The sequence below is a fragment of the Ranitomeya imitator genome, chromosome 4, assembly GCF_032444005.1.
Source record: "Ranitomeya imitator isolate aRanImi1 chromosome 4, aRanImi1.pri, whole genome shotgun sequence".
NCBI lineage: Eukaryota > Metazoa > Chordata > Amphibia > Anura > Dendrobatidae > Ranitomeya > Ranitomeya imitator.
The window spans coordinates 573,527,184-573,539,157 of NC_091285.1; positions in this window are offsets into that span (position 1 = coordinate 573,527,184).

The window sequence follows — 11,974 nt, forward strand, 5'->3', positions numbered from 1 at the left end:
GTTATTAATGGAGCACACTCGGACTGGGTAGCGGTTAGCAGTGGGGTACCACAGGGGTCAGTATTGGGCCCTCTACTTTTTAACATATTTATTAATGACCTTGTAGGGGGCATTCAGAGTAGAATTTCAATATTTGCAGATGACACTAAACTCTGCAGAGTAATCAATACAGAGGAGGACAATTTTATATTACAGGATGATTTATGTAAACTTGAAGCTTGGGCTGATAAATGGCAAATGAGCTTTAATGGGGATAAATGTAAGGTCATGCACTTGGGTAGAAGTAATAAGATGTATAATTATGTGCTTAATTCTAAAACTCTGGGCAAAACCGTCAATGAAAAAGACCTGGGTGTATGGGTGGATGACAAACTTAAATTCAGTGGCCAGTGTCAGGCAGCGGCTGCAAAGGCAAATAAAATAATGGGATGCATTAAAAGAGGCATAGATGCTCATGAGGAGAACATAATTTTACCTCTATACAAGTCACTAGTTCGACCACACTTAGAATACTGTGCACAGTTCTGGTCTCCGGTGTTTAAGAAAGACATAGCTGAACTGGAGCGGGTGCAGAGAAGAGCGACCAAGGTTATTAGAGGACTGGGGGGTCTGCAATACCAAGATAGGTTATTACACTTGGGGCTATTTAGTTTGGAAAAGCGAAGACTAAGGGGTGATCTTATTTTAATGTATAAATATATGAGGGGACAGTACAAAGACCTTTCTGATGATCTTTTTAATCATAGACCTGAAACAGGGACAAGGGGGCATCCTCTGCGGTTGGAGGAAAAAAGGTTTAAGCATAATAACAGACGCGGATTCTTTACTGTAAGAGCAGTGAGACTATGGAACTCTCTGCCGTATGATGTTGTAATGAGTGATTCATTACTTAAATTTAAGAGGGGACTGGATACCTTTCTGGAAAAGTATAATGTTACAGGGTATATACACTAGATTCCTTGATAGGGCGTTGATCCAGGGAACTAGTCTGATTGCCGTATGTGGAGTCGGGAAGGAATTTTTTTCCCCAATGTGGAGCTTACTCTTTGCCACATGGGTTTTTTTGCCTTCCTCTGGATCAACATGTTAGGGCATGTTAGGTTAGGCTATGGGTTGAACTAGATGGACATATAGTCTTCCTTCAACCTTAATAACTATGTAATTTGCCTTTAAATCTGCAGCGTTTAAAACGCATCCACAAGTGGTGAAAAAAATGCATGTAAACGCGTACAAGCGCTGCGTTTTTTAGACGCATGCGTTGTCGCATGCGGTTAAAAAAACGCCGCGCTTGTACGCGTTTACATGCGTTTTTCCTGCGTTTGCGTTTTTAGTGCGCATGATGAGAAATTTCACAAGAGAAAAATCAAGATCCAGACACCGCCAATGGGACTACAGAGGGCGTGTATTATGACGAAACGTGGAACGGTATAAACGCCTCCCCCAAAAGAAATTCATGAATAGCTGGTTTTTGTTCATTCTGCTTCACAAAAATCGGAATAAAAAGCGATCAAAAATGTCACATGCCCGAAAATGTTACCAATAAAAATGTCAACTCGTCCCGCAAAAAACAAGACGTCACATGACTCTGTGGACCAAAATATGGAAAAATTGTAGCTCTCAAAATGTGGTAACGCAAAAAATATTTTTTGGGAATAAAAAGCGTCTTTTAGTGTGTGACAGCTGCCAATCCTAAAAATCCACTAGAAAACCCCCTATAAATAGAAATCAAACCCCCTTCATCAACTCCTTAGTTAGGGAAAAATTAAAAAATTAAAAAAATGTGTTTATTTCCATTTTCCCATTTGGGTTAGGACTAGGGTTATGGTTAGGGCTAGGGTTAGGGCTAGGGTTAAGGATAGGGCTAGGGCTTAGGGTTAGGGTTTGGATCCCTTTATCACCTTGATGGTGGCTTAGGGTTAGGGCTAGGGTTAGGGCTAGGGTTAGGGCTAGGGTTAGGGTTAGGGCTATGGTTAGGGTTAGGGTTTGGATTCCTTTATCACCTTGATGGTGGCTTAGGGTTAGGGTTTGGATCCCTTTATCACCTTGATGGTGGGGGGTGGCTTATCAGTGTCTAGACTTGTTTTTCTCTATTGAAACGCATGCGTTCAAAAACGCAACCGAACGCATGTGCTTAAAAACGCATGCGTTTACATAGCAATGCTTTTTTTAAGCAAACCTTGCGCAATCGAACGCATGCGTTTCCTGGCGGCAAATAGACGCCTCTAGAAATTACTACATGTTGCATTTCCGCGCCAAAAGCCGCAAGCGACGAAAAGACGAATGCGTTGTCAAACGCTGGCAAAACACGAATAAAAAAAACGCATGCGTTTTTAATGTTAAATATAGGAAAACACGACGCATGCGTTTTTATGCGGTACAAACGCTGCGGCAAAAAACGCAAATGTGAAACCAGCCTAAGAGATTGCCCTGGGCAGGAGTTCCAAGGTGTCAGAAGCTGAGAAGCTAAGTCCCGGCCATATTGGCAAACTAGCTCCCTTAAGAGGGAAGAGGAAAAAGAACCATGAGTTGAGAATAGGACTGTCATGAACTGGGCTGTAGTAGTGTGCAGGGTTGTGGTGAAGACAGAGAAACGTGAGGCAGGAACAAGTAAACACAAAGCAGTAGACACTGTGTGTGAAGATGCTCCATATTGTGAAGGAAACGTTATGCCCCCGCTATCTATTGTACATAGTTCCCACCAAGTTGATGTTTAGTAAAAGACTATTTTTCAGTGGTGGTCTCCTGTTATGTTAACCAATTCAGTAACACAATGGACATAGCGGTCAGAACACATACAGTGATCTGACAAACACCCAAAATTAAAGAACGAGCTCTGAGACGTGGGAACTCTGCAGACCGCAATCCCTGATCCTATCAAACCACACTAAAGGTAGCCGTGGAGCGCTCCTGACCAGAACCTAGGCGCCTCGTCACAGCCTGAGAAACTAGCTATTCCTGAAGATAGAAAAATAAGCCTACCTTGCCTCAGAGAAATTCCCCAAAGGAAAAGGCAGCCCCCCACATATAATGACTGTGAGTAAGATGAAAACACAAACATAGAGATTAAACTGATTTAGCAAAGTGAGGCCCGACTAGCTGAATAGAACGAGGATAGGGAAGATAACTATGTGGTCAGCACAAAAACCTATAAATAACCACGCAGAGGGGACAAAAAGACCCTCCGCACCGACTAACGGTACGGAGGTCGTCCCTCTGCGTCTCAGAGCTTCCAGCAGGCGAGAAAAAACCAATAAAGCAAGCTGAACTGAAAAATAGCAACAAAATAACAAAAGCAAAACTTAGCTTTGCAGAGCAGCAGGCCAGAGGAATGATCCAGGGAAAAAACCAGTCCAACACTGGAACATTGACAGGAAGCATGGATCAAAGCATCAGGTGGAGTTAAGTAGAGAAGAAGCTAACGAGCTCACCAGATCACCTGAGGGAGAAAACTCAGAAGCTGCAGTACCACTTTCCTCCACAAACGGAAGATCCCAGAGAGAATCAGCCGAAGTACCACTTGTGACCACAGGAGTGAACTCTGCCACAGAATTCACAACAGTACCCCCCCCTTGAGGAGGGGTCACCGAACCCTCACCAGAGCCCCCAGGCCGACCAGGATGAGCCACATGAAAGGCACGAACAATATCGGGAGCATGGACATCAGAGGCAAAAACCCAGGAATTATCTTCCTGAGCATAACCCTTCCATTTAACCAGATACTGGAGTTTCCGTCTTGAAACACGAGAATCCAAAATCTTCTCCACAATATACTCCAATTCCCCCTCCACCAAAACCGGGGCAGGAGGCTCAACAGATGGAACCATAGGTGCCACGTATCTCCGCAACAATGACCTATGGAATACGTTATGTATGGAAAAAGAATCTGGAAGGGTCAGACGAAAAGACACAGGATTAAGAACCTCAGAAATCCTATACGGACCAATAAAACGAGGTTTAAACTTAGGAGAGGAAACCTTCATAGGAATATGACGAGAAGATAACCAAACCAGATCCCCAACACGAAGTCGGGGACCCACACGGCGTCTGCGATTAGCGAAACGTTGAGCCTTCTCCTGGGACAAGGTCAAATTGTCCACTACCTGAGTCCAAATCTGCTGCAACCTGTCCACCACAGTATCCACACCAGGACAGTCCGAAGACTCAACCTGTCGAGAAGAGAAACGAGGATGGAACCCAGAATTGCAGAAAAACGGTGAAACCAAGGTAGCCGAGCTGGCCCGATTATTAAGGGCGAACTCAGCCAAAGGCAAAAAGGACACCCAGTCATCCTGATCAGCAGAAACAAAGCACCTCAGATATGTTTCCAAGGTCTGATTGGTTCGCTCGGTCTGGCCATTAGTCTGAGGATGGAAAGCCGAGGAAAAAGACAAGTCAATGCCCATCCTACCACAAAAGGCTCGCCAAAACCTCGAAACAAACTGGGAACCTCTGTCAGAAACAATATTCTCTGGAATGCCATGCAAACGAACCACATGCTGGAAGAACAAAGGCACCAAATCAGAGGAGGAAGGCAATTTAGACAAGGGTACCAGATGGACCATCTTAGAAAAGCGATCACAGACCACCCAAATGACTGACATCTTTTGAGAAACGGGAAGGTCAGAAATAAAATCCATAGAGATATGTGTCCAAGGCCTCTTCGGGACCGGCAAGGGCAAAAGCAACCCACTGGCACGAGAACAGCAGGGCTTAGCCCGAGCACAAATCCCACAGGACTGCACAAAAGTACGCACATCCCGCGACAGAGAGGGCCACCAAAAGGATCTAGCCACTAACTCTCTGGTACCAAAGATTGCAGGATGACCAGCCAACACCGAACAATGAAGTTCAGAGATAACTCTATTCGTCCACCTATCAGGGACAAACAGTTTCTCCGCTGGGCAACGATCAGGTTTATTAGCCTGAAATTTTTGCAGCACCCGCCGCAAATCAGGGGAGATGGCAGACACAATTACTCCTTCCTTGAGGATACTCGCCGGCTCAGATAAGCCCGGAGAGTCGGGTACAAAACTCCTAGACAGAGCATCCGCCTTCACATTTTTAGAGCCCGGAAGGTACGAAATCACAAAGTCAAAACGGGCAAAGAACAACGACCAACGAGCCTGTCTAGGATTCAAGCGCTTGGCAGACTCGAGATAAGTCAAGTTCTTATGATCAGTCAATACCACCACGCGATGCTTAGCTCCTTCAAGCCAATGACGCCACTCCTCGAATGTCCACTTCATGGCCAGCAACTCTCGGTTGCCCACATCATAATTTCGCTCAGCAGGCGAAAACTTCCTGGAAAAGAAAGCGCATGGTTTCATCACTGAGCAACCTGAACCTCTCTGTGACAAAACAGCCCCTGCTCCAATCTCAGAAGCATCAACCTCGACCTGGAACGGAAGAGAAACATCTGGTTGACACAACACAGGGGCAGAAGAAAAACGACGCTTCAACTCTTGAAAAGCCTCCACAGCAGCAGAAGACCAATTGACCACATCAGCACCCTTCTTGGTCAAATCGGTCAATGGTTTAGCAATACTAGAAAAATTGCAGATGAAGCGACGATAAAAATTAGCAAAGCCCAGGAACTTTTGCAGACTTTTCAGCGATGTCGGCTGAGTCCAATCATGGATGGCTTGGACCTTAACAGGATCCATCTCGATAGTAGAAGGGGAAAAGATGAACCCCAAAAATGAAACCTTCTGCACACCAAAGAGACACTTTGATCCCTTCACAAACAAAGAATTAGCACGCAGGACCTGAAAAACCGTTCTGACCTGCTTCACATGAGACTCCCAATCATCCGAGAAGACCAAAATGTCATCCAAGTACACAATCAGGAATTTATCCAGGTACTCTCGGAAGATGTCATGCATAAAGGACTGAAACACTGATGGAGCATTGGCAAGTCTGAACGGCATCACGAGATACTCAAAATGACCCTCGGGCGTATTAAATGCAGTTTTCCATTCATCGCCCTGCTTAATTCGCACCAGATTATACGCACCACGAAGATCTATCTTTGTGAACCAACTAGCCCCCTTAATCCGAGCAAACAGATCAGATAACAATGGCAAGGGGTACTGAAATTTAACCGTGATCTTATTTAGAAGGCGGTAATCTATACAAGGTCTCAGCGAACCATCCTTCTTGGCTACAAAAAAGAACCCTGCTCCTAATGGCGACGATGACGGGCGAATATGCCCCTTCTCCAGGGATTCCTTCACATAACTGCGCATAGCGGTGTGCTCAGGCACGGACAAATTAAACAATCGACCTTTTGGGAATTTACTACCAGGAATCAAATTGATAGCACAATCACAATCCCTATGCGGAGGTAGGGTATCGGACTTGGGCTCATCAAATACATCCCGGTAATCAGACAAGAACTCTGGGACCTCAGAAGGGGTGGATGACGAAATTGACAGAAATGGAACATCACCATGTACCCCCTGACAACCCCAGCTGGAAACCGACATGGATTTCCAATCTAATACTGGATTATGGACTTGTAGCCATGGCAACCCCAAAACGACCACATCATGCAGATTATGCAACACCAGAAAGCGAATATCCTCCTGATGTGCAGGAGCCATGCACATGGTCAGCTGGGTCCAGTACTGAGGCTTATTCTTGGCCAAAGGTGTAGCATCAATTCCTCTCAATGGAATAGGACACTGCAAGGGCTCCAAGAAAAACCCACAACGCTTAGCATACTCTAAGTCCATCAAATTCAGGGCAGCGCCTGAATCCACAAATGCCATGACAGAATACGATGACAAAGAGCAGATCAAGGTAACGGACAGAAGAAATTTTGACTGTACCGTACCAATGGTGGCAGACCTAGCGAACCGCTTAGAGCGCTTAGGACAATCAGAGATGGCATGAGTGGAATCACCACAGTAGAAACACAGACCATTCAGACGTCTGTGTTCATGCCGTTCAACTCTGGACAAAGTCCTATCGCACTGCATAGGCTCAGGTTTAAGCTCAGGTAATACCGCCAAATGGTGCACAGATTTACGCTCACGCAAGCGTCGACCGATCTGAATGGCCAAAGACATAGATTCATTCAGACCATCAGGCATAGGAAATCCCACCATGACATCTTTAAGGGCTTCAGAGAGACCCTTTCTGAAAATCGCTGCGAGCGCAGCTTCATTCCATTGACTGAGTACAGACCACTTTCTAAATTTTTGACAGTATACCTCTATCTCATCCTGACCCTGACACAAAGCCAGCAAATTTTTCTCTGCCTGATCCACTGAATTAGGCTCATCGTACAGCAATCCGAGCGCCAGGAAAAACGCATCAATATTACTTAATGCAGGATCTCCTGGCGCAAGAGAAAATGCCCAATCCTGAGGGTGGCCACGCAAAAAAGAAATAATAATTCTCACTTGTTGAGCTGGGTCACCAGAGGAGTGAGGTTTCAAGGCAAAAAACAGTTTGCAATTATTTTTGAAATTCACAAACTTGACTCTATCACCATAAAACAAATCAGGAATAGGAATTCTTGGTTCAAAAATAGGCTTCTGAACCACCAAATCTTGAATCTTTTGCACATTTATAACGAGATTATCCATTGAAGAGCACAGACCCTGAATCTCCATGTCCACACCTGTGTCCTGAACCACCCAAATGTCTAGGGGAAAAAAAAGACAAAACACAGTGCAAAGAAAAAAAAAATGGTCTCAGAACTTCTTTTTTCCCTCTATTGAGAATCATTAGCACTTATGGCTTCCTGTACTGTTATGTTAACCAATTCAGTAATACAATGGACATAGCGGTCAGAACACATACAGTGATCTGACAAACACCAAAAATTAAAGAACGAGCTCTGAGACGTGGGAACTCTGCAGACCGCAATCCCTGATCCTATCAAACCACACTAAAGGTAGCCGTGGAGCGCTCCTGACCAGAACCTAGGCGCCTCGTCACAGCCTGAGAAACTAGCTATTCCTGAAGATAGAAAAATAAGCCTACCTTGCCTCAGAGAAATTCCCCAAAGGAAAAGGCAGCCCCCCACATATAATGACTGTGAGTAAGATGAAAACACAAACATAGAGATGAAACAGATTTAGCAAAGTGAGGCCCGACTAGCTGAATAGAACGAGGATAGGGAAGATAACTTTGCGGTCAGCACAAAAACCTATAAATAACCACGCAGAGGGGACAAAAAGACCCTCCGCACCGACTAACGGTACGGAGGTCGTCCCTCTGCGTCTCAGAGCTTCCAGCAGGCGAGAAAAAAACAATAAAGCAAGCTGGACTGAAAAATAGCAACAAAATAACAAAAGCAAAACTTAGCTTTGCAGAGCAGCAGGCCACAGGAATGATCCAGGGAAAAAACCAGTCCAACACTGGAACATTGACAGGAAGCATGGATCAAAGCATCAGGTGGAGTTAAGTAGAGAAGAAGCTAACGAGCTCACCAGATCACCTGAGGGAGAAAACTCAGAAGCTGCAGTACCACTTTCCTCCACAAACGGAAGATCCCAGAGAGAATCAGCCGAAGTACCACTTGTGACCACAGGAGTGAACTCTGCCACAGAATTCACAACAGTCTCCCTCATTGAACTGTTCAACATTCGGTCCTGGCCAGCCGATGTCACCAGCATCATGAGGCCTGCAAGGGTGTAGCTCTCCCTTAGACAAAGTCCACACCAGCAGCGTGACTCCCCCACCTTCATGTTACCTTCATGTTACGTGCCGGGCACAAGAGACTAGTGCCTCACCCACAGCTACCACCCAGCTCCATGTTACAAACAATCACCTTTTCCAGTTCCCAAGTTGTCATCAAGTGATGCAGGTCTGGCTTAAGGTACCGTCACACTAAGCGACGCTGCAGCGATACCGACAACGATCCGGATCGCTGCAGCATCGCTGTTTGGTCGCTGGAGAGCTGTCACACAGACAGCTCTCCAGCGACCAACGTTCCCGAGGTCCCCGGTAACCAGGGTAAACATCGGGTTACTAAGCGCAGGGCCGCGCTTACTAACCCGATGTTTACCCTGGTTACCATCCTAAAAGTAAAAAAACAACCACTACATACTTACCTACCGCTGTCTGACCCCGGCGCTCTGCTTCTCTGCTCTGGCTGTGAGTGCCGGGCAGCCGGAAAGCAGAGCGGTGACGTCACCGCTCTGCTTTCCGGCCGCTGTGCTCACAGCCAGACCAGATAAGCAGAGCGCCGGGGACAGACAGCGGTAGGTAAGTATGTAGCGTTTGTTTTTTTTACTTTTAGGATGGTAACCAGGGTAAACATCGGGTTACTAAGCGCGGCCCTGTGCTTAGTAACCTGATGTTTACCCTGGTTACCAGCGAAGACATCGCTGAATCGGTGTCACACACGCCGATTCAGTGATGTCAGCGGGAGAGCCAGCGACCAAAGAAAGGTCTGGCCCTCTAGCCCCAACCAACGACATCACAGCAGGATTCTGATCGCTGCTGTGTGTCAAACTAAACGATATCGCTAGCGAGGACGCTGCAACGTCACGGATTGCTAGCGATATCGTTTAGTGTGAAGGTACCTTTAGTCTTACAAGCCATGGCTCCTGTGGATAGATGTAGTTGGCTTTATTATGTCATTGTGCTGCCGTCTGCATGTCTGAGGTGCTTAACGAGGTTGCTTGGCCATGTGGAGACCCCTTCTCCCGACCAGTGATTGACTCAATTGTGTCTGCATCTTAACTACTGTATGCAGTTAAAGTTGAGTGTCCGGAGAATTGATTTGGGATCTCTCTTTTCCTTAGTTCCCCAAATACTATTATTTTAACAACAAATTCAGAAAAATAAAAAGGAATTGGCTGAGTTCTTCAATACCAAAATTAAAGCTGATCCGTTATCAATATAGATTGAAGCATTATTAAATAGATCTCTGAGATCTGATGAGGCATGTGCACTTAGTTTGAAAATCCATTTCAGAATGGCCATATTTTCCTGATGATAAAGGGGTTGTCCACCTCTTATACTCACCTGCGGTCACAGTGCCATTCCAGCAGTGTCGGCACTGTCTCTCCAGGTGTTCTTATTACATTGTTATGTCACGCGAACCGTGTTGTTAATCAGCGGCCGCTTGACTCCCCTCACCTTTGAGCTGCTATCTGTGATATGTCTGAAGGGCTTGCATGACGTAACAATGGCACGTGCTCTTTGTGATAGACAGTGCCGACACCGATGGGACATCGTCGGAGATGAGTACAGGTATCGTTATTTTACTGGGGGCGAACATACGGATTAAGTAAAGGTTGTCCTAGTAGTGGACAAACCCTTTAAAATGCTCTGCTATAGAATGAAATAACTCATGAGTTCAAATAAAATCAGTCTCCACCCACTGAACCTGGATAACATCTGCAGCTGCTACTGAGCAGTGTGAGATCGCAGCAGAGAGGAAGGACAGTGAGGAGCTATTAATCTGGCATTGTGGGCAGAGATTGTGATTAAACTTTTGAAAAGGATCTTACAGACACTCTGACACCAGCTTCATCAGGTCTAAGAGATCAGTTTAATAGAGTACGCAGTTTGTATTGTCCAATTTAAATGGGGGGATTGGAGTTTTTCTGCGTAAAGGAAATGAGCCATTTTGGTGTCCTGGAAGAAGCGTGAGGAGTAAATAAGTAATTGGGGACTTTAGGAAGATTGGGAGGGTGGTATACCTTGGAACTAGTTTTCCATATGTCTTTAGTGAAGGACATACAGTTTAGTAAAGATATTAGGGGAGCAGACGCAGTACAAGATGAAAGCATTGCGGGGCTATTTACAGCTTTTCAGTCCATCTGTTGTCAGCTTATAATGATGCACAAAATAATTCTCCAAAGTTAAGCTGCAATGTAGTAGCTAAACATATCTAGGACCCCAAGTGTGCTAGTGAGACCACTTTTGCAATTCAGCTTCAGTTGCTGGCCCAAATATAGTTCAGAGGAGAAGGCTGAATTTCTTTTCTCAAGAATGAGACTGGGAAGCACTGACCAGCCAGCAAGAGCCGAACCTGTAGGGGGATGCTCAGGGTATCATTTTGTATTACTTTTAACCGCTTGTGAATACATTTTATTGGATAGAAGACCCCTTTACTGGAGTTATTTCCTACTTTTCCTTAAAATGGTACTTGTGGTGTTTTACTTAGGCAATGCAAAAATTATCTATCTAAAAAAACTGTTAATGTGTGTGGAATGAGGGCTATTTGGATTTCTGCCCTATTAGCTAAATTCTACAGAACCGCCCTCCTTATAAATTCACTGCAGCACCGGTACTATATGTGAATGTTTGCCTTGTTTCTTTGTAGCCTTTGTAGTGATTTTTTTATTTTCTTGGTATTATGCTCTACAAGTTGGAGACATTGTGCCGCCCATAGCATCAGACAGCGTAGCCACTAAGGGGCCTATGTGTTGGGACGGTACCATGCGGCATCCCCCCTCACGCTCATTCTAACGAGTATTTTGATTTCAACAGTATCTCAGGTTGCCGATACCATTGAATACGAGTGATCCCTACTCATGAATGTTCTATTATCATCTATAGCTGCCACTTACCTCTCCTGCACTCCCACTCCTCGTTCTGGCCAATCACACAGTTGCTACGTCTGATTTCTCTCTTCGTCTACTTGGAAGTTCTCGAATATACCTGACAACAGCCAAAACATAATTTTACTGCTGCTTGCACATTGGAGCTCGGTTGCTCCACCTGCTTGCAAAGTCAGTCAACACTGATTGTAAATTTCTTTTAAAATAAAGTCAATATTGTTTTTTGTCAGTTGCACTGGGTCCGCAAAAGACGTAGGGCCCATAGATCAGTGCCCACTATGCCTAATTGGTAATCTGGCACTGCCACCAATCCACATGCACTAAGGCTACGTTCACATTTGCGTTGTGCGCCGCTGTGTCGGCGACGCAACGCACAACGCAAATAAAAACGCACCAAAACGCACGCAAAAACGCTGCGTTTTGCGACGCATGCGTTCTTTTTTGCC